The sequence below is a fragment of the Aethalodelphis obliquidens genome, unplaced genomic scaffold (genome assembly GCF_003676395.1).
Source record: "Aethalodelphis obliquidens isolate GAN/ISIS:26980383/991018 unplaced genomic scaffold, ASM367639v1 scaffold4, whole genome shotgun sequence".
In the NCBI taxonomy this organism is placed as follows: domain Eukaryota; kingdom Metazoa; phylum Chordata; class Mammalia; order Artiodactyla; family Delphinidae; genus Aethalodelphis; species Aethalodelphis obliquidens.
In genome coordinates this window covers 60,680,043-60,701,187 of record NW_020837948.1, presented here as the reverse complement: position 1 = coordinate 60,701,187, position 21,145 = coordinate 60,680,043, and the positions used below count along the sequence as shown (strand labels likewise).

Sequence of the window (21,145 nt, the reverse complement as noted above, 5' to 3'; positions counted from 1 at the left end):
CTTTACTATGTAAGCTTCCAGAGGGCAATTTGTTCCCTCCCTTGGCAATTCTTTGAGATGCTCTAGGATCAAGAAAGTTTTAAAAGATAAATCTGTTTTCTAGAGTCAAGATTAATCTCTTGTCTGCCTTCTAAATAGGTCATAACTTATGAGGTTGAGAGTTTTGAACAGTTTGATCTCCAGATTATGCACGTATTTGATTTCCACTGTAAAGTATAAATGCAATTAAAATTAATTAATTAATTAAAATTAATTAATTTGCAATTAAAAGTTAATGCAATCTTCCCAGAGGGTGTTAGAATTACTATTACTGCTGTACTCTTTATTTCTTTCCTTTAACAGTTCAGTCTTTTAGGAAAGGCTTTGGAATGTTATATATTCAGCTACATAAACTAAAAAATTTAAAGGAAGTTTCTTTGAAATGGAAAAAAAAAAGGTCAAATGTAATCTTCTTGCACATTTAAATTCTGTTAAACACATACAAAAGAATGTGTTCAGATGAATTTCAAATATATCTTTATCAGTGGCTATTTCCCCTCTTCCAACACTCCTGAATAAAGGAGGCTTTAAGGAAGCTGCCTGTATATGCAAGTCTCTATATGTAAGTTCATATGCCAGTCTGCTAGGAACATAATGCAATCATAGTTTGCAAATGCAAATTTAGGGTAGACACCAGACTCCGTAAATAGAGATCTATGAGATTGTCTCTTTAATATTTGTTAGAAACCAGGTATTGCACAAAAAGGGTGAAATGAAATTCTGTATCGCATTCTGAGCATCCTATTCATAATGAGATATGTAAATTTTGCAAATTGGGGAGAATATAATAATGTTTTACATACTAATAGGAAAGTTTAGTCCCGCTTATTATATATTTGGTTCATTTCGATGTGTGAGTGCTCAATTTATGCCAGTCACCATTTTGAAAGACATAAAATGGAAGCATAAATTTATGTTTCTTTTTCTGGTTTAATCTTTTCATCATGCCAACTGAGTAAACATCTGCAGAGAAGACGCATATGCTCTAGGCAGAGCAGAAATTTCGTATTTCCATCAAAGCACTAGACCCCTTTTGTTGGCATAGCCAAAAGAAGAAAAGTATCTCTATGTACTAAAAACACACTAGAGCGAAAAACCCAGAAGAGCGTGCTTTCTTTTCTTTCAAAGGGTTTTATTATGCTTTGCAATACATATGTGTCTCCCACCTTTAAGTGAATGCTGCAGGCTTGGACTGGGATTATTGCATGGCCAGTTGATGGGATAAAGACCTGAAGCCTTTCCCCAAGTTTCCTAGATGTCTTAAATCCCCAAATTTCATTATCCCCTAGATTTTGCAAGCCCCATGGATGGGACACAGGCTACCCAAAAATTACATTTGTATTCCTTGACCCAAATAACTATTTGTCCAAGCTAAAAGTAATTTGATTTTTTTAAAAAAGTGACATGACATTTCTTGTGCCCAAGTGTTATGACACAAATTCATATCTGTTACATTGGTTTAATATCTATGTCTTTCACTAGATTGTAAGATTCTGAAAGGTTAGGACCATATCTGTTTTGTTCACCACTGTATTCCACACCACACTTTATATGCTCAATAAATATTTGTGGAAAGAAGGGAACAAGGGAGAAGTAGATGAGGGGAAAGGAGGAGAAGAAGAGAGAATGGGAATGTGAGAAAATATAGGTTGGTCTCTGCCCCCAGTTCCTGGCACAGAGTTCCTGAAACCCTTGTAATTTCCTAAGTGATAAGAACACTACAAGTATCTTTTGTTCTAATATCTGTCTTCGACTGCATTCCTGACACAAGGCTCCTAAACAATTGTAACTTCCTAAGTGATAAGAGCACTAGGAGCATCTTTTGTTCTAAGGAGGTGATTCTTGGTGGGCTCCTGGATGGGGGCTGGTCACCAGAAAGATCAAGCCATGATTAGAAGCTTGGAATGTTCAGCCCTACCCTTTATCCTTCAGAGAGGGAAGAAGAAACGGAGTTAAAAACTAATCATGCCTACACAACGAAGCTGCCATAAAATCCCAATAGTAGAGGGTTCAGAGGGCTTCCAGGTTGGTGGACACATCTTCTATACCAGGAGGGCGACACACCCCAACTCCACAGGGACAGAAGCTCCTGTACTGGGGACCCCCCCAGACCTCACCCTATGTACCTCTTCATCTGGCTATTATCTGTATCCTTTATCATATTCTTTAATACACTGGTAAAGGTAAGTAAGTGAAACAGGAGGGAAGGGGGCAGGGCACAACCTTTGAAAGAATGACACAGCCCAAGGACATGACGTAAACTGATTAGAACCAAATGGGTCCAAGATGGCGGACAAGTCGACTTCCACTAGACCTTGAGCCTCAGTATACGCTCACTGTAACACATCAGCAAGCTAAATGACACACCCACAGGCGCCACGACAGTTCCAAGACCGACCATAAGGATCAAAAAGCGGGCAGTGGCCCAATTCCTGGAAATCCCCTCCCCTTCCTAAAATAGCTGGAATACTCCGCCCACTCATTAGCCTATGAAATTACCCACCCCTATAAAAACTGACAACCCCTTTCCCTGGTGCCTTTCTCACCTTCTGAGATGGCCCACACTCTGTCTGTGGAGTGTGTTTCTCTCTAAACAAATCCACTTCTTACCTATCACTTTGTCTCTCACTGAATTCTTTCTGCCATGAGACATCAAGAACCTGAGCTTCACTAAGTCCTGAAACCAGGTGTGTGATCTCAGTTGGAAGACCGTGGGTTTTGGCCGGGTTCCAGTCCCGGCCGTGTGGGTTCAAGTCCCAATCTGGGTTTTGGTCGGGTTTGAGTCCTGGCAAATGGGTTCCAATCCCAATCTGAGGTGCACTGTTTCATTAGTGTTTCTCTGAGTTCTGTGTGCTGCTCTAGCAAATTAATCAAATCTGTGGAGGGGGTCATTGGAACCTCCAAACTATACAGCCTCTCAGTCAGAAGCACAGATTATGACCTGAGCTTGTGACTGGTTTTTGAAGGCGGGGGGTGGGGGTGTGTGCAGACTTGTGGGACTGAGCCCTTACCTGTGAGATCTGACAATCTCCAGGTAGACAGCGTCAGAATTGAGTTAAATTGTAGGACATCCAGCTGTGTGAGAGACTTGCTTGCTGTGGTGAGAACCCACACACATTTGACCAGAAGTGTCAGAAGTCAAGTGTTCTGTGTGAGTAGTACGGGACACTCACAGGAGAGAAACAGTAGCAAAGAACTGGGGTTTTCCCTACATAGGAAAGAGGAAACTGAGTTTTTCCTTTACAGGGAGGAAGGAAGGGAAAATGTTAAAACAGCAGTGTGAAAACAAAGTCCTCCTCACTAGTGTGCCTCCCTGTCCAACCCCCAACGCTCCACATTGTCTTTCTCTAATATGTCACAGGCTCAGACAGGCTCAGCAACATCTCCAAGGCTAGGCAAGGCACCAAGACAGGCCTACACAAGAGACCTGGCTAATCACGCTAAAATAAATTTCTGTGTTTAAAAATACTCAGAAGGACCAATAGTGTGCTAAACCATGCATCAAGAGCTGACAGCCACAGGGGCCAGGCTCACGGAGGAATTCGCGCTCTGCATCCAATGTCAAGGCTAGAAGGAGGCTGTGAGATCTCTAGAGCAACACTGTGTGTCCCTTCTAGATCAGAAAAACTGAGGTGCAGGGAGGTGAATAAGTCTCAACTGGCACAGCCAGGATGACAGCTGATGACTTTTGACACATAATATCATCACTTTGAACTAGTGCTTCACTCTTCTCACTAAATGAAGTTGTGATGGGTTTCTACAGAAAAATGGGAGAAAGAAAAAGGCTAGGAGAAAGGATTTTAGGCACGGCAAATATAATAGAATACAAAAACTGACTGGAGGGCCTATGGCAGAATGGAGATCCTGAAACCACAATTAAATATAAATAAAGCATATATAGATGGTAGATAGAAAGATAGGTACATTTAATTGAATATCTGAGGCTATGAAATGGTGAGAATATTCTGCCAAAGCCCAGAACGTGAGTCTAGGAAAGTAAAGAAGCTTGGAAACAACTGGGTAACTGTCTCTATAGCATGGGGACACGAGGGGGCTACAAACAAAGCCTTGTGCCAGCACACAAAGTTTCGGACTTGTAAAAGGAAGTGATAATCTGAGATCCAGAAATGGACACACTGTCAGGGAAAGAGAGAAATAGGGAAAAATAAAAAAAGACCCACAGAAAATGCAAGAAAAACAAATAGTATCTGTCTCTATCCTGGCTCTAGTAGTCAGGAATAAAAAGCCTCCTTGGGGAACCTGTATCTTCTGACTAGTCTTGAGTAGGTAAAGGACTAGTGTCCTTAATCTGTGCCCAAATCTGCATTACTTACACGGTCCTTAAAAAACTATAATGTGGGCTTCCCTGGTGGCACAGTGGTTAAGAATCCACCTGCCAATGCAGGAAACATGGGTTTGAGCCCTGGTCCAGGAAGATCCCACATGCCACGGAGCAGCTAAGCCCATGGGTCACAACTACTGAGCCTGTGCTCTACAGCCCGCGAGCCACAACTACTGAGCCTGCATGCCACAACTACTGAAGCCTGTGCGCCTAGAGCCCATGCTCTGCAACAAGAGAAGCCACCGCAATGAGAAGCCCACACACTACAATGAAGAGTAGGCCCTGATTGCCACAACTAGAGAAATACCTCATGCAGCAACGAAGACCCAATGCAGCCAAAAATAAAAATTAAATTAAATAATTGAAAAAAAAAAACTATAATGTAAGAACTGTGGTTAGTGATCCCAAGTCTGTGGTACCTTCAAACAGCTGAATAAAGCAGACATGGATCTTCCTTGGAGAAGCACTCTGACAACCCAGGACTCTTAAGAATTTCAAGCAAAATTTCCATCACAGAGACACACACACATTTACAAAGCACACAAGCCAGGACTTCCCTGGTGGTGCAATGGTTAAGAATCTGCCTGCCAATGCAGGGGACACGGGCTCAATCCCTGGTCTGGGAAGATCCCGCATGCTGTGAAGCAACTAAGCCCGTGCACCACAACTACTGAGCCTGCGCTCTATAGCCTGTGAGCTGCAACTACTGAGCCCATGTGCTGCAACTACTGAAGTCCGCATGCCTAAAGCCCATGCTCTGCAACAAGAGAAGCCACCACAATGTGAAGCCCACGCACCGCAATGAAGAGTAGCCCCCACTCACTGCAACTAGAGAAAGCCTGTGCACAGCAATGAAGACCCAACGCAGCAAAAAAAAAAGGAAAAAAAAAGCACACAAGCCACCATGAATTCAAATCACAAGAAGAATATATAACAGAACCAGATCTGCAAACACTTGAGATATTTTAATATTTTAGATATTAAAATGACAAGATACAGAATTTGAGATAAGTATTATAATTTGATCAAAGAGATAAAAAGAAAAAACTGAAAAAATAAATAACAAGCAATAAACTATCAAGATTTGAGGTAAAACCAAATAGAACTTTTAGAAATAAAAAATAAAACAGCTGAAATTTAAAACTCAATGGAACAGGTTTAGGAAGAAGGAGAGATGAATAGGTGAAGCACAAGGAATTTTTAGATCAGTGAAACTATTCTGTATGCTACTATAAAGGTGGATACATGTCATTACACATTTGTCAAAACCCACAGAATATACAACACAAAAAGTGAACTCTAATATAAACTATAGACTGTGGTTGATAATAATATGTCAGTGTTGGTTCATTGATTGTTTAACAAATATACCACACTGGTGTGGGGCACTGATGGTGGGAGAGGCTGTGGGTGTGTATGGTGAGAGGGTGTATGTGTACTTTTCACTCAGTTTTACTGTGAACCTAAAACTTCTCTAAAAAATAAAGTCTGTTAATTTTTTAAAAAGAGGAACCATGAAAAAAACTCAATGGATGTATTAAACAACAGATTAGACATAGATGAAGAGAGAATTATTAAACCAGAAAGAAATTATATGCGATGCAGCATACAAAGAACAACACACACACACACACACACACACACACACACACACACACACACACACTTCATATATAGAAATGAAGTTTAGAGGTACAGAGGATATAATGAGAAAGATCCACATATGTCTACTTGGAGTTTCAGAAGGAACAGAGGAGATTATAGAAGTAATAAAGGAAAGGCAACATTTGAAGAGATTGTGGGAAAAATATTCCATGCATTCTCAAATCAAGAATCACAATGAATCCCAAACAGGATAAATAAGTGTAAGGGCACACCTAAGACACATCATAGTAAAGTAGAAGACAACCTAGGATAGCGAGACTATTTTAAGAGCAGCTACGGCACTATAAATTATCTTCAAAGGAGAGGCAGGTAAACTCATAGCTGACTTTTCAACAACAGTGGAAGCCACTGTGGAATAGTTTCTTCAATGTGCTGAGAAAAAAATAAGTAAAACTGACCTACAATTTCATCAAAAACAAACAAACAAACAAGAAAAACCTTCCATTCAATAATTAATAAAGGTAAAATAAAAATATTTTCAGAAGAACAAAATCTGAGATACTCAACAAAGAATTTCTAAAGCATGTACTCAAGAAGAAGGAAAATTTTCCAGAAGGAGGTCTGCGATACTAACAGAAATGTTGACCAAAATTAAAAATATGATAATGATATAGGCAACTCTAAATGAACATTGACAAATTAAAACAATATCAAACAATAATATGAATTTGTGGACTAAAAAAGATGGAGGTAAAATACCAATAAAAGAAAAGAAATGATTCAATTCGGAAAGGAAGGATGATTGTGGCTTTCAAATTTTTAAGGTCCTTTTATTGTTCTGGAGGAGGAAAAACATATTCACTAACATATAGGTTATTTTATTAAAATTTCAAGGGTAAATACTAAAATTTGTAGAGGCTCACCAAAGCCAGAGTTGTTCTTTAAAAGCTTCAAGCAAGAAATTATTAAAAAATAAAAACAATATTAGGAATAAACTCTAAATTTTAAAAAGATTTAAAAGATAGTAAGAACAATAACACTTTTATAACAATAAATTTGAAAACATGCACAAAATGAAAAACTCCCTCTTAAAAATAAAACAAAACTTACCAAAATATAAAACGCTACTAGTCTTCTAACACTAAAGAAGTCAAATCAGTAATTAAAATCTTCCCCCAGAGAAAATATTAGACCCACATGATATTTTCAGACAAATATTCAAGGGTCATATCTTTCAAATTTTATGCAAAATATTCCAGAGAAGGGGGAAAATGGAAATAGTCATCAAGTCTTTCTAAAAGACTAGTATAATCTTAATACACAACCTAGATAAGGCTGGTATAAGGAAGGAAAATTATAGATCGATAGCATTTCTAAATATAGATACAAAAATCCTGAACAAAATATTAACAACTCAAATCCAGAGTGAATAATAAATATAATCTATATTTATTAAATTGGTTTATCCTAAAATGCAAGAGTATTTAACACTAGAAAATCTATTAATGTAATTCACCACATTAACAGATTAAAGTAGAAAAATTATATAAACATCACAACAGATGCAGAGAAGTATTTGATAAAAATGCTACATTTATTTTCCTAAAAACTTTTAAGCAAACTTGGCATGGAAACTAAATTCCTTAATAAAGGACAACTACTGAAAATCCTGCAGCAAACATTATACTCCACAGTGAACAATTCCTTTAACAGAGGCATCTTCCTAATAATCAGGAAGAAAACAAAATAGAAGTACTCCCTTTGTAATCAGAAACAAGAAATAGATGTCTGCTATTTCACCACTTCTATTCAATATTGTCCTGACCTTTGCAGTAAGACAAGAAAAAAATATATAAAGTGTAAGAATTGAAAAGGAAGAAACAAAACTGTCATTATTCGCCAATGTTTTGATCTCCTACCTAGGAAAAACTACACTAATTTTTAGAATTAATAGAAGAGTTTTGCAAGGAAGTTATATAAAATGTCAACAAACAAAAATAATTGCATTTCTATATACTAAGAGTAAGCACTTAGAAAATATAAAATTTTATGGGACTTCCCTGGTGGCCCAGTGGTTAAGACTCCGCGCTCCCAATGCAGGGGACGCGTGTTCGATCCCTAGTCAGGGAACTAGATCCCACATGCATGCCGCAACTAAGAGTTTGCATGCCACCACTAAGGAGCCCATGTGCCACAACTAAGGAGCCCACCTGCCGCAACTAAGACCCAGCACAACCAAATAAATAAATAAATAGTAGAAAATATAAAATTTTAAAGTTATCATCGTTTGTTGTACTATTTCTATTTTTCTATGTACTTTAAATTTTTAAAAATAAAAAAGAAATATTGGGGCTTCCCTGGTGGCACGGTGGTTGAGAGTCCGCCTGCCGATGCAGGGGACGTGGGTTCATGCCCCAGTCTGGGAGGATCCCGCATGCCACAAGGCGGCTGGGTCCGTGAGCCATGGCCGCTGGGCCTGCACGTCCAGAGCCTGTGCTCCACAACAGGAGAGGCCACAGCAGTGGGAGGCCCGTGTACCGCAAAAAAAAAAAAAAGAAAAGAAATATTGGGCAAATTATCAGAAAAAAGCAGAGATATAACATTTACAGTGACCACACACAAAAAATAAGATACTGAGGAATAAATCCAACAAAAGTAGAAAATAACCTTAATGAAGGAAATTAAAAAAACTTTACTTTGGAAGTCAATAAAGAATACTAAAATAAAACAGAAATGCATGTTCATGGTTATGGAGACTCAATATCGTAAAGATGCCAGTTATTCACCAACTGATCTAATTTGGTACTGACCAGAATCACCTGTTACAATAACCTAAGCCCAGATACAGCAACGTAATTAAGACCAGTTCCTTATACAGAAGACAAGGACCACATCTATGACCCTCCCTATTCTCCAGGGAAATTTAATCATATCTCTCTGTGTGCTACCATTATGCATGCTTCTATTGTGGTGGCGGCAACCATTCTTTCTAACCTAAAAGCACAGACATAACATTTAGTGCAGGGTTTCTCAACCCTGGCACTACTGACATTTTGGACCACATAATTCTTTGTTGTAGGGGACTATCCTGTGTGTGGTAGGACATTTAGCCTCTACTAAACATCTCTGGCCTCTACTCACTAGAGTCTAGTAGCACTTGCAGGCACACACCAGTTGTGACCATCATAGATGTCTCCAAACACTGCCAAATATCCCCTGCAGGACAAAATCATCCCCCACAGGTTAAGTGTACAATGTGACAATGGAGTACATTTCTCGTGGACTTTTCTCCCTCGTTCATCTGTTTTTCCACTGGACTTTCATCAATCACCAAATGAAACAACCTAGATGCAAAGAATTAGGAATGAGAATTGTATCAGATGATTCAATAATAACATGGGAAGCCAGAACACAAGACAAGAATGCCTTTACAGTTACAAGGGAAAGTGTTTTCCCAGCTGCCTTTCACTTAGGCACTCCATGTAACTGAGTTTTAACCAATGGAACGTGAGTGGAAGTGAAACCTACTTCGAGGCCAGACCTCTAAAATCTTCCTCATGGTCCTTTAGAGTCTCTTTCCTTGTCATGTGGAAGGATGCAGAAGACCTAGAGGAAGACTCCAAGATCCCGGTAAAGCCTCCAGATGGACAAAACCTTCGGCCTTAAAACACCATGTGGAAAGCTACCCACCAAACAACTGCACGTAAAATGCACTGAGCAAAACTTTTCTTTGTGTTAAGACACTGAGATATGAGGGTTGTTTGGTACAACAGTTAGCCCATTCTGACTAATGCAGCACTGTCAAATTCGGTACCAATTCAAACCATCCATTAAATGGCCAAAGAGGAAAAAAATCCAGTTTTCAAAAATTTACCTCCTCTGCATCTTTTCTTGAAAAAGCAAGTAGAGGATGAACTCTATCCAAATAAGGGAGTAAAACAAAGAAAGAAGTTGTAAAATCCAGGCAGCTAGGAATCTGATATATGAGTCAGATGAAGGGAATTCTCAGAATGGTGGTAAAAAATCTCAGGAGAATGGCTAAGCAGCAGGCTTAGAAAGCAACCAAAAAAGATCAGAGCAGAAGTCAGAGGTTTCAGAAGGGCCTTCAAGAAAAAAGCAGAATCAGTAGATTATCTGAAGTCTTTGGTTATACCAAACGGTTTTATACCAGAGAGTCTGGAGTTACATTAGTGATAAAACACAAAAACTGAGGCAATCAACTCCGGGGCGGGGGTGGGGGGGAGTTGAACAAGAAATCATAATACACTTTGAGATTTAGCTGTTACAGTATTTATATAGTAGTAACAATGTGTATCCTGAATACTGACTTATCCCAAAATTATTATACATCTGTATCCGGAGGATGCAAGAAGGAAAAGTATGGGGGGAGGTATGAGGAGATGGTAGTTGAAAATATGTAAGACAGGAAATTCTTATCTTCTATAGTAGGAGGATAAATTCCTATCTTCCATAGTAGAAAGTCTATGGATAATATCTACAATTGAAAAATCAAGAAGTAGCAGTGTAAGCATATTATTTAGAAACACTGAGACAAATTTCTCCCTCCCCCCAAAAGAAATGACAGCTAAAAGAAATGGAAATGGTTTTATGGGGAGAGGACTCAGGGGTAGAAAAATTGGAGAAGGGCAGCTGTTCTTTGTTATTAACCATTTTACTATCTGACTTTTAAATAGTACACATCAAAATTACTTTATTTCAAAATGAAATTTAATATTTAGGAAAGGAAGGGAGGGAGGGAGGGAGGGAGGAAGGGAAGGAGGGAGGGAGGGAGGGAGGGAGGGAGTAAGGGAGGAAGGAAGGAAGGGAGGGAGGAAGGAAGGAAAGGGAGGGGAAAGGAAATTGGGTAATTCATAAAGGAAGCTCAGTAATGATATGAAAAATTACTTTCAAATCAAAGAAATAGAAAATAAGGTATAATTTATCTTAACCCAAAAACTAGAAACTTTTTTTTTTTTTAAAGAACGATAATATTCAATGTTGGGTGTGGGAAAAACACCCCTCCTGCCATATAAACTTGGATAACTTCTCAGGAGGTCAATTTGGCTCCTGCATTCTACTGCTCTGCCAAGCCCATTCTAAACGCGCACTGCAGATATTGCTTATAAATCATAACTCTCTTTCCAGCTGAGATCAGAATAGAGCTTTAGAATCTTTCCCAATACAATCCTCACAATAGCCACAACCAATACACTGGCTCGAACTGGGTTCAATATAAGTATGATCTCATTTTTGCACAACTTTAAGAAGTCTATGTATAATATAGATTATCAGAATTAATGTGTAAGATTAAACAGACCTATTTGCCATCCTGGGATAAAAATACAAAAATAGTATTAGCCAAAATTATCTCATAGAACATGAGGCTAAGCTTTCGTGCTAATGCTTTATTGGAGCTACAATCTTAGAGAAGCATTAGGGAAGGAAAAGGGAAGTGGTCAGGGAAAGAGGGAGAGCAAATACATTGTGGCATGTTATTAAGCAATACAGCTGGTTGCTCAAACAAAATGTCCCCAGAGAGGTGACATGTAACACTGCTCCTCAGAACAATCCACCGAGTGGAGAAAGGATGAACAATTTCTCTGCTGGTCCCTTCCTATCTTCCTCTCACTGCTCAAAGTCAAAGGCATTAGCCCTTTCCCCTTTTCTAGATTGTGTCACTTAGCCTCTCCAGACAGCCAATGGTAATATCACAGCCTCTGCAGTTCCAGTCCAGCCAGAGGACAGGCACAGCATCCCTCCTTTCAGTTGGCAAGGACAGTAGTGGCAGGTGAGACTTGCCAGGGCAGCTCCATCAGGGGAGCAAGGCAAAACAGGGCCAAACAGCTTCAGGCTGTGCCTAATTTGGGTTTGTCCCATTTTTTGCACAACTTTTAAAAGCCTATGTATAATATATGAATTTACATAAATATATGTATTTGCATAGGAAAGTTTAGAGGAATATACACAAAAACAGTTACCAAGCTAACATCTAAGTGATTTTTTTCTTTTTTGCTTATCTAAATTTTATAGGTTTGCTATAATAAATTTTATTTCCTGTATAAAATAAAGAATGGGAGATAAATGCTGGTAATTAAAAATCAATTTTAGGGACTTCCTTGGTGGCGCAGTGGTTAAGACTCCACGCTCCCAATGCAGGAGGCTCAGGTTCAATCCCTGGTTAGGGAAATGAGGATCCCACATGCATGCCACAAATAAGAGTTCCCATGCCACAACTAAGGAACAGAGAGCCTCAACTAAGACCTGGGGCAATCAAATAAATAAATAAAATATTAAAAAAGAAAAAAAATCAATTTTAAAGTATAATATTATCTAACAAATAAATCACAACAAAATTAAAACAGTGATAACCCCTTAACAGAATTTAAAAGTAAAAATGACTTTAAAAAAATTTTTATAATATGTGACAAAAGGTATACATGCCCACATATGTACCAAATAATGAATACCAAATTTAAAAATGGACAAATGGAATAAATAGGAAACCCATAAAACAAAAATACATACATGTATGAAAAATTATTACAATTAGAACCACAAAAAGCCATTATTTTAGCACATCAATTGGACAAACATTTTCAAATAGTAATACCCAGTATTGGCAAGGATACAGGGTACACAAGGATACAGGGGAAAACTCTTTATGAACTGATGGTAGGCACATAAACTTTACATGCCTCTGGAGAATTTTTTTTTTTTTTTTTGCAGTACGCGGGCCTCTCACTGCTGTGGCCTCTCCCGCTGCGGAGCACAGGCTCCAGACGTGCAGGCTCAGCAGCCATGGCTCACGGGCCCAGCCGCTCCGCGGCATGTAGGATCCTCCCGGACCGGGGCACGAACCCGCATCCCCCGCACCGGCAGGCGAACCCTCAACCACTGCGCCACCAGGGAAGCCCTGGAGAATATTTTGAAACACAGAGTGCTATGGGCTGAATTGTGTCCCCCTCAAGACCCCCCCAAAAAATCCATATGTTGAAGCCCTAACCACCAACGTGACTGTGCCTTTAAGCAGGTTAAAGTCTTATTAAGGTTAAATGAGGACATAAGGGTGGGGCCCTAATCCAATAGGATTAGTGTACTTATAAGAAGAGGAAGAGAGAGACTAGAACTCAGCTCTCCATGCATGGCTGCGTGCACAGAGAAAGGACCATGTGACAACACAGCAAGATGGTGGTTGCTGAAAGCTAGGAAGAGAGACCTCACCAGAAACCCAACCTCTGCCACAACCTTGATCTTGGACTTTAAGCCTCCAGAACTGTGAGAACATAAATTTCTGTTGTTGAAGCCACTCAATCTGTAGTAATTTATGTATGACTTTGGGCAAGTTCCTAATGGCTTAGTGCCTCAGTTTCTCCATCTGTAAAGAGGAAATGATACTATCTACCTCACAGGACTACTATGAAGATTCAGATAATGAGGTCATAATTAATGGCTACTATGGTGGCAGCAGAGTGGGTACTCTGGATTCAAAGAGTCAAATGATTTCAGATGTGGGTTCAGCCTACCTCAACTGTGTGCCCTGGAGTGAGTCCTTTCACGTCTCCTAGCTTCAGGTTCTTCATTTTAAAATGAGGACTCTGGGGCTTCCCTGGTGGCGCAGTGGTTGAGAGTCCGCCTGCCGATACAGGGGACACGGGTTCGTGCCCTGGTTCGGGAAGATCCCACATGCCACGGAGCGGCTAGGCCCGTGAGCCATGGCCACTGAGCCTGCGCGTGAGGAGCCTGTGCTCCGCAACGGGAGAGGCCACAACAGTGAGAGGCCCGCATACCGCAAAAAAAAAAAAAAAAATGAGGACTCTGACTAGCTGATCTCTGAGGATCCCTGTGGCTCAATCCTCATGGGAGAAAAATCTGCATCATATCAATAATGGGAGATATTGTGACTTTCAGCAGTATGTTAAGCAGTATGAAAAAGAATGTAATAAACTATCTTCTGATGTCCTGTTCCTCTGGAGGTAAGTAGTCATTCCCAGCATTTCTGTGTAAGAGGAGATTTGCACGTTAAAAAATGCCATCTCCATATGATCGTGGCAGTAGTTTTCATAACCACTGGTTACAAACATATATCATGGCAAAATGCTACTAAGCATTTGGTATTGCTCTTAAATTAATTTTTATTTTAATTAAGTCCAATAGTAACCTCATTTACTTGAAAAATAGTAACACTTTCATGGGAGACACTTCATTTATCTCATTCACAGGCCATGCTTAGTACCCATTAACTTCTTGCAGACCCCTCTAGATCACTCCAAGACCACTCAGAGGGCAATCTGGGAACCAGTAACAAAGGAGACATCTTCTCAAGACTTCCCCAGGGAAGTGAAGGAGAAAGATCTTTTCCTTCCAAGCCTGTCTCCAGTTTGAAACTGAGCCAAAAGGTGCAGGGTGCTTGTAGACTCTGGGAAAATTGCTCCTGGTCAGAGTGTCAAGCAGTGTTTAGACACATGTGTAAACCCTGGGCTTCCTTGGGGACTGCCTGTGTGGTAAATAATCTTCCCTGGGACCAAAAGGCATTCCCTCAGTAGAGCCAGAAGCATGAAAAGGTGGCAGATTGCCTGCTTTCCTCTTTGGGTAACATTTATCATCAAAGAGAGACATTACCCTTGATTCATGAAAGGATAATCCCTTAAACTGAAATCACTGTTCATTATGATTGTTGAGTATGCAAGGCAACAGATTTGGTTACGGGAAACATTGGAACCTGTGCTTGAAAGATGTAGTTTTCAGTCACTCTCTTAGTCTCAGTTTGCTCATCTAAGATATGAGAGTGAGGGACTTCCTTGGTGGCTCAGTGGTTAAGAATCTGCCTGTCAGTGCAGGGGACACAGGTTTGAGCCCTGGTCGGGGAAGATCCCACATGCCACGGAGCAACTAAGCTCATGCACCACAACTACTGAGCCTGCTGTCTAGAGCCCACGAGCCACAACTACTGAGACTGTGGGCCACAACTACTGAAGCCCGCATGCCTAGAGCCATGCTCCGCAACAAGAGAAGCCACTGTAGTGCCCACGCACTGCAACGAAGAGTAGCCCTCACTCACCACAACTAGAGAAAGCCCATGCACAGCAACCAAGACCCAGTGCAGCCAAAAATAAATATATGAATTAATTTTAAAAAGATATGAGAGTGAAAATAATGCCATATTCAATGAGTTGTTGTTAATAAGATAATTAAAAGCTCTTGATAAACTCCAAAGCACTATGAAGATAATTGTTAGTTATTAATTCTAGTATTATCATGGAATTTTTCAAGTTAAAAAATACTTGTTTCTTTTTCTCTGTGGAAATCTGGCAACCCAGATAGAAAACCTTTTAACAGCATACAAAAATAACCAACTTAATCCCCCAGAAAAACCTGTGTGTGATTGTCAGCCTGTCAAAGATGACTTCTGTGCATCAGAATGATCCATAGAAGCCCGAAGGTTGATTATAAAACCTCAAGTGTCTTCTTGCCTCGAGCCATTTTAGATGAACTATTCAGAACACATCCAAGTAATCAGTTTGCTCTGATAGAGAGGAGTAACAAGGAGGAGGGCTTGATTTCCTCTGCTGGAGAGGAGGCACATCCATTATTGTCTACCTTTCCACAGATCACCTAGCTAGCTCTTTGTTCTTAACAATATGGCTTCAGGCTTAAAATTTGTGACCAAATTTATATGCTAGGGAAGACCATGTTAGTTACTTTACAAGAAGGTCCAAAAATTCACAGACAGAAACAAAACCAATTAGGCCAGTTGGTATGCAGTATTTTCTAAAATTTAAGGGTATATTTATACTTTGGGAGGGGAATAATTATTTTATATTGTATGTTTGGTATTAGGTTCTTAAAAGTAGAATCTTATTAAATGTATCATCAAATACTTACTTCAGTCTTGCCTTCTCTGTCTTGATAAGAGAACACTTCCAATCCAAATTATTAATTAATATCCAATTAAAATCCCAAAGCATCTTCTTGGATACTGATGGGGCACAGGATTCAGACCTAGACTGATAGCATGTTACGTCGATTTGAGGAAGTCTTGTCATTTCTCTGCGCTTTCTTTCCTCATCTATAAAATACAAATAAAAGTGCTTCCTAATAAAATGAAATGAGAAGATAATAAAATGAGATTGAAAAAGCTATAATCGTTATATAAATGTTAGTGATTGTTGTTGCTATTACTGGAAAGGTATTAGAATAAGAAATGTACAGTTATTCTCCGTGACCCAAATGCAATGACTGATACCAACATTATTGTCACTTCCCTTACCATCTCATTGCAGTAGGAACACCCCTAGGAAAAAGATGTATGTATTCTGAAATACAGATGAAATGATATGGTGCCTGAGACTTGCTTCACAAATAAAAAAGCAAGTTGTAAAATAATACAAGTTATATGTTTCCTTGTAGATAGGTATAGATCTGGAAATATGGATAAAGATATAGACTTAAATGGAGAGCAACAGAGACACAGATGCAGAGATGGATATAGATATAAGGTCTCATAATACCAAAGTGAGGGCAGAGATCAAGATGGCAGAATAGAAGAACGTGGAGCTTACCTCCTCCCACAAATACATCAAAAATACGTCTACATGTGGAACAATTCTCACACAATACCTATTGAATGCTGGGTGGGAGATCTCGTACAAACAAAATTGCAAGAAAAATCATCATGTAACCGTGTAGGATAAAAGAAAAAAAAAAAAGAATTGGGACAGGACCTGCACTCCTGGAAGGGAGCTGTGAAAGAGGAAAGGTTCCCTCACCCTGGGAACACATTTCACTGCTTGGGAGATCAGCTGGGACAGAAAGGGAGCTTCAAAGCCTCAGAGGAGAGTGCAGCAGCTGGGCTGCAGCAGGCAGAACAGAGAGAAACCAGCACAGAGGGTGCTGGCCACCTCCCTGCACTCTCCAGGCCAAGATACAGATATGCTGGTGCGCATGGGGGCTGGGTGCTGAAACTCGGTCTTCAGTGGACAGACCCGGAGAGAGGACTGGGGTTGGCTGCACGGAGACAGCCTGAAGGGGCTGGAGTGTGGTCCGAGCTGTAATCAGGTACACAGAACTGAGCCTGGGTCTGCCATAGGAGTCACACTGTTAATGTGCACAAAGGGAGAGGCAGGGCCCTGCCACAGCAGCCTCATTTTCAGCGTGCCTACAGCGGGCACAGCTCTACCTCGACGAGCTCTGGGAGTGTGCAAGCACCAGGGGGTTATCCACTTGCAGAGGTGGGGCTTAAATCTGAGCCCATTCCCAGGGGCCGTGCAACTTCGGAAGCAGGGCTAAAATCTGAGCCATCTCCCAGCCCTGTGTTACCCGTGGATTTATGTGCCGCCAATGGCTTTGAAAGCTCAGTGCCTGTGGGACATCTGAGCAGATTACTGGTGCTCCCATGGCTGGGGTGGGTCCAGCATCAACAGCTGCGGGCTTTGAGGGCACAAGTTCATGCAGAAGCAGGGTCAGGGTATGGGCTAATGTCATAACTCCCACAGCAGATCCAGGTGCATGACTATAGCAGTCTTGGTGCCTGACTTCAGCAAATCTGTGCCAATGAGTCTGTGCTGGTGGCTTCGTGAGCACAGCACCTGAGGGACACCTGGGCTGATTGCCTGCATTCCCATGGTTGTGGTGGGGCTGGGGGCAGTGCCAACAACAGTATACTTTGTGAGCCCACACAACAGGTGGCAGGCGACACCACAGAGTGCACCTCTCAGGAGACAGCTCCTGTGGAGGAATACACAGCAGCTCCTCTCTTAGCAGAAGTGTTCCAGTCCCGCCTACCTCACACCACAGCTCAGAAATGGATCTGGGGGCTTCTACTCCAACAACTGGGGAGCAGACCCTGTCCCAGACAGGGTCTGTCAGGGCTCTGACAACCACAGAGCAAAGAGGAGGCTCTGCTCAATATACAATGCAGGCTCTGGTCATCACAATACCAATCACACCCCCTATCAAGGGGATAACAGCCAGCACACACTGAGGAAAGACATGGAAGGCATCTATACTAAAAACAACCCTCACGCCAAAAATATTAGATTCGCACAATCTACACAGGGATGCTTCCACATAAAAACAGCCCTTCAAGACCACGGTAGGTAACAGTTTCTTCTAACCTCATAGAGTCAGAGAAATATAAGTAAAATGAAGAAGCAGAGGAACCACTCCCAACTAAAAGATCGAGAGAATTCCTCTGAAAGTACAAACAATGAAAAAGCCCTCTCTAGTCTACCAGATCCTGAGTTCAAAAAGGAGGTAATAAAAATACTGAAGGAATTAAGAAAGGTTATCAATAGAAATGCAGATTACTGTAAAATAAAACTAGAAACTATAAAGAAGAGCCAGTTAAAATTAGAAAACTCATTTGCCAAGACAAAAGCTAAGCTAAAGGCAATAAATAGCAAACTGAATAATGCAGAAGAACGAATAAGTGATCTGGAAGATAGAATAATGGAAATCACACAGTTAGAACAGCAGACAGAAAGACAAATGAAAAAATTGAAAGCAATATATGAGACCTATGGAATAATATAAACTGTGCCAATCTACATATAAAAGGGATCCCAGAAGGAAAAGAGAAAGAAAGGGGGTCAAAAGTGTATTTAAAGAAATTATGGCTAAAAACTTCCCAAACCTAAAGAAGGAAACAGATATCCAGGTACAGGAAGCACAGAGAGTCCCAAACAAGATGAACACAAACAGACCCACACCAAGACATATTTTAATTAAAATGGCAAGAGTTAAACGTGGGGCTTCCCTGGTGGCACAGTGGTTGAGAATCCGCCTGCCAATGCAGGGGACATGGGTTTGAGCCCTGGTCCAGGAAGATCCCACATGCCGCAGAGCAACCAAGCCCGTGCACCACAACTACTGAGCCCACGTGCTGCAACTACTGAAGCCCACGCGCCTAGAGCCCATGCTCCGCAGCAAGAGAAGCCACTGCAATGAGAAGCCTGCACACCGCAATGAAAAGTAGCCCCCACTTGCCACAACTAGAGAAAGCCCACGTGCAGCAATGAAGACCCAACACATCCAAAAATGAATAAATAAATTTATTTTTAAAAAAGAGTTAAAGGGAAAGAGAGGATTCTAAAGGCAGCAAGAGAAAAACAAAGAGATAGTTACAAGGGAACCCTCATAAGGCTATCAGCTGATTTCTCTATAGAAACATTACAGGTCAGAAGGGAGTAGCAAGATATATTCAAAGTCCTGAAAGGGAAAAATCTGCAACCTATGATACTCTACCCAACAAAATTATCATTTAGAATAAAAGGAGAGATAAATAATTTCTCAGGCAAAAACAAAAAGAATACAGCAAAAACTAAAAGAATACCTATTCTAAAAGAAATACTGAAAGGTCTTCTCTAAATAGAAAAGAAGCAAAAATCTATAGAAAAGAGAAAATCACAGTTGGAAAGTAAACCACTTAAATAAGCCAGTACACAGATTAAAAAAAAAATTCTGGTGAAAGTGATGATAACTACAATGAACAGAAAAAGGATAAACATGAAACTGTAAAAAAGAACATCAAAATCATAAAACATGTGGGGAGTAAAAAAAATGTAGAATTTTTTTTGAACATGCTTTAGCCTACATGATTACCAGTCTAAAGAAAGTAGATATAGTAATGAGTTAACATACTTGAAAAACAGGGTAACCACAAATCAAAAACATACAATAGATTCACAAAAACCAAAAAGAAAAGAACAAAAGCACAATACAAAAGATAATCATCAAATCACAAAAGGAAAAACAAAAAGAAATAAGCAAAGAAGAAATACAAAATCAACTGGAAAATAAGGTTTAAAATGGCAATAAATACATATCTATCAATAATTACCTTATATGTCAATGGACAAAATGCTCCAATCGAAATACATGGAGTGACAGACCGGATAATAAAACAAGAGCCTACAATATGCTGCCTACAAGAGACCCACTTTAGGGCAAAGGACACACATAGATTGAAAGTGAGGGGATGGAAAAAGATATTTCATGCAAATAGAAATGACAAGAAAGTGGAGGTAACAATACTCATATCAGAAAAAATAGACTTTAAAACAAAGGATAAAGGACACTACATAACGATAAAAGGATCAATACAAGAAGAGAGTATTACATTCATTAACATATATGCACCCAATATTGCAGCACCTAAATACATAAAACAAATATTAACAGACATAAAGGGAGAAATTGATGGGAATACAATAATAGTAGGAGTCTTTAACACCCCACTGACATCAATGGACAGATCTTCCAGACAGAAAATCAATAAGGCAACAGAGATCCTAAATGACACAATTGAACAGTTAGACTTAATTGATATTTTCAGGACATTACATCAAAAAAAAAGCAGAATACACATTCTTTTCAAGTGTACATGGAACACTCTCTAGAATAGACCAAATACTAGGGCACAAAACAAGCTTCAACAAATTTAAGAGGATAGAAATTATTCCAAGCATCTTTCCTGACTACAACAGCATCAAACTGGAAATCAACAACAGAAAGAGAAATGAGAAAAAAAAGATTACATGGAGACTAAACAACACGCTACTTAAAAAACAATGGGTCAATGAGGAAATCGAAGAGGAAATTTAAAAAATACCTTGAGACATATGACAATGAAAACACAACCATACAAAATCTATGGGGTGCAGCAAAAGCAGTCCTCAGAGGGAAGTTCATAGTGATACAAGCCTTTCTCAAAAAAAAAAAAAAAAAAAAGAAAGAAAGAAAAGAAAAATCCCAAATAAACAACCTAACCTACCACCTAAAAGAATTAGAAAAAGAAGAACAAACAAAACCTAAAGTCAGCAGAACTAAAACCTAAAGTCAGAAGGAACTAATAAAGATCAGAGAGGAAATAAATAAGAGATTTTAAAAATAGAAAAAATCAATAAAACCAAGAGCTGGGTCTTTGGAAGGGTAAAAAAAAATTGACAAACCTCTGGCCAGGCTCACCAAGAAGAAAAGAGAGAGGACTCAAATTAAAAAACTTTAAAAAAAGAAAGGATGGTGGAGAAATAACAACAAATACCACAGAAATACAAAAAAAGACATAAGAGAATACTATGAACAATTATATGCCAACAAATTGGACAACCTAGAAGAAATGAACAAGTTTCTAGAAACAGCCTACCAAAACTGAATCAAGAA

General features: G+C 39.7%; 1 long non-coding RNA gene across 3 annotated transcripts in view; it reads right to left on the bottom strand.

Annotated features, from left to right (window-relative positions):
* The window catches only part of LOC113617439 (uncharacterized), a 271,846-nt gene that overhangs the window by 140,177 nt on the left and 110,524 nt on the right, over window positions 1-21,145 (bottom strand). For 2 of the 3 annotated variants that reach the window (XR_003431646.1, XR_003431643.1), the window contains exon 4: window positions 15,869-16,052. The exons of the other annotated variant lie outside the window; for it this stretch is intronic. This is a non-coding gene — a long non-coding RNA (uncharacterized LOC113617439). The remainder of the gene's footprint in view (window positions 1-15,868; window positions 16,053-21,145) is intronic. 3 annotated transcript variants of the gene reach the window in all.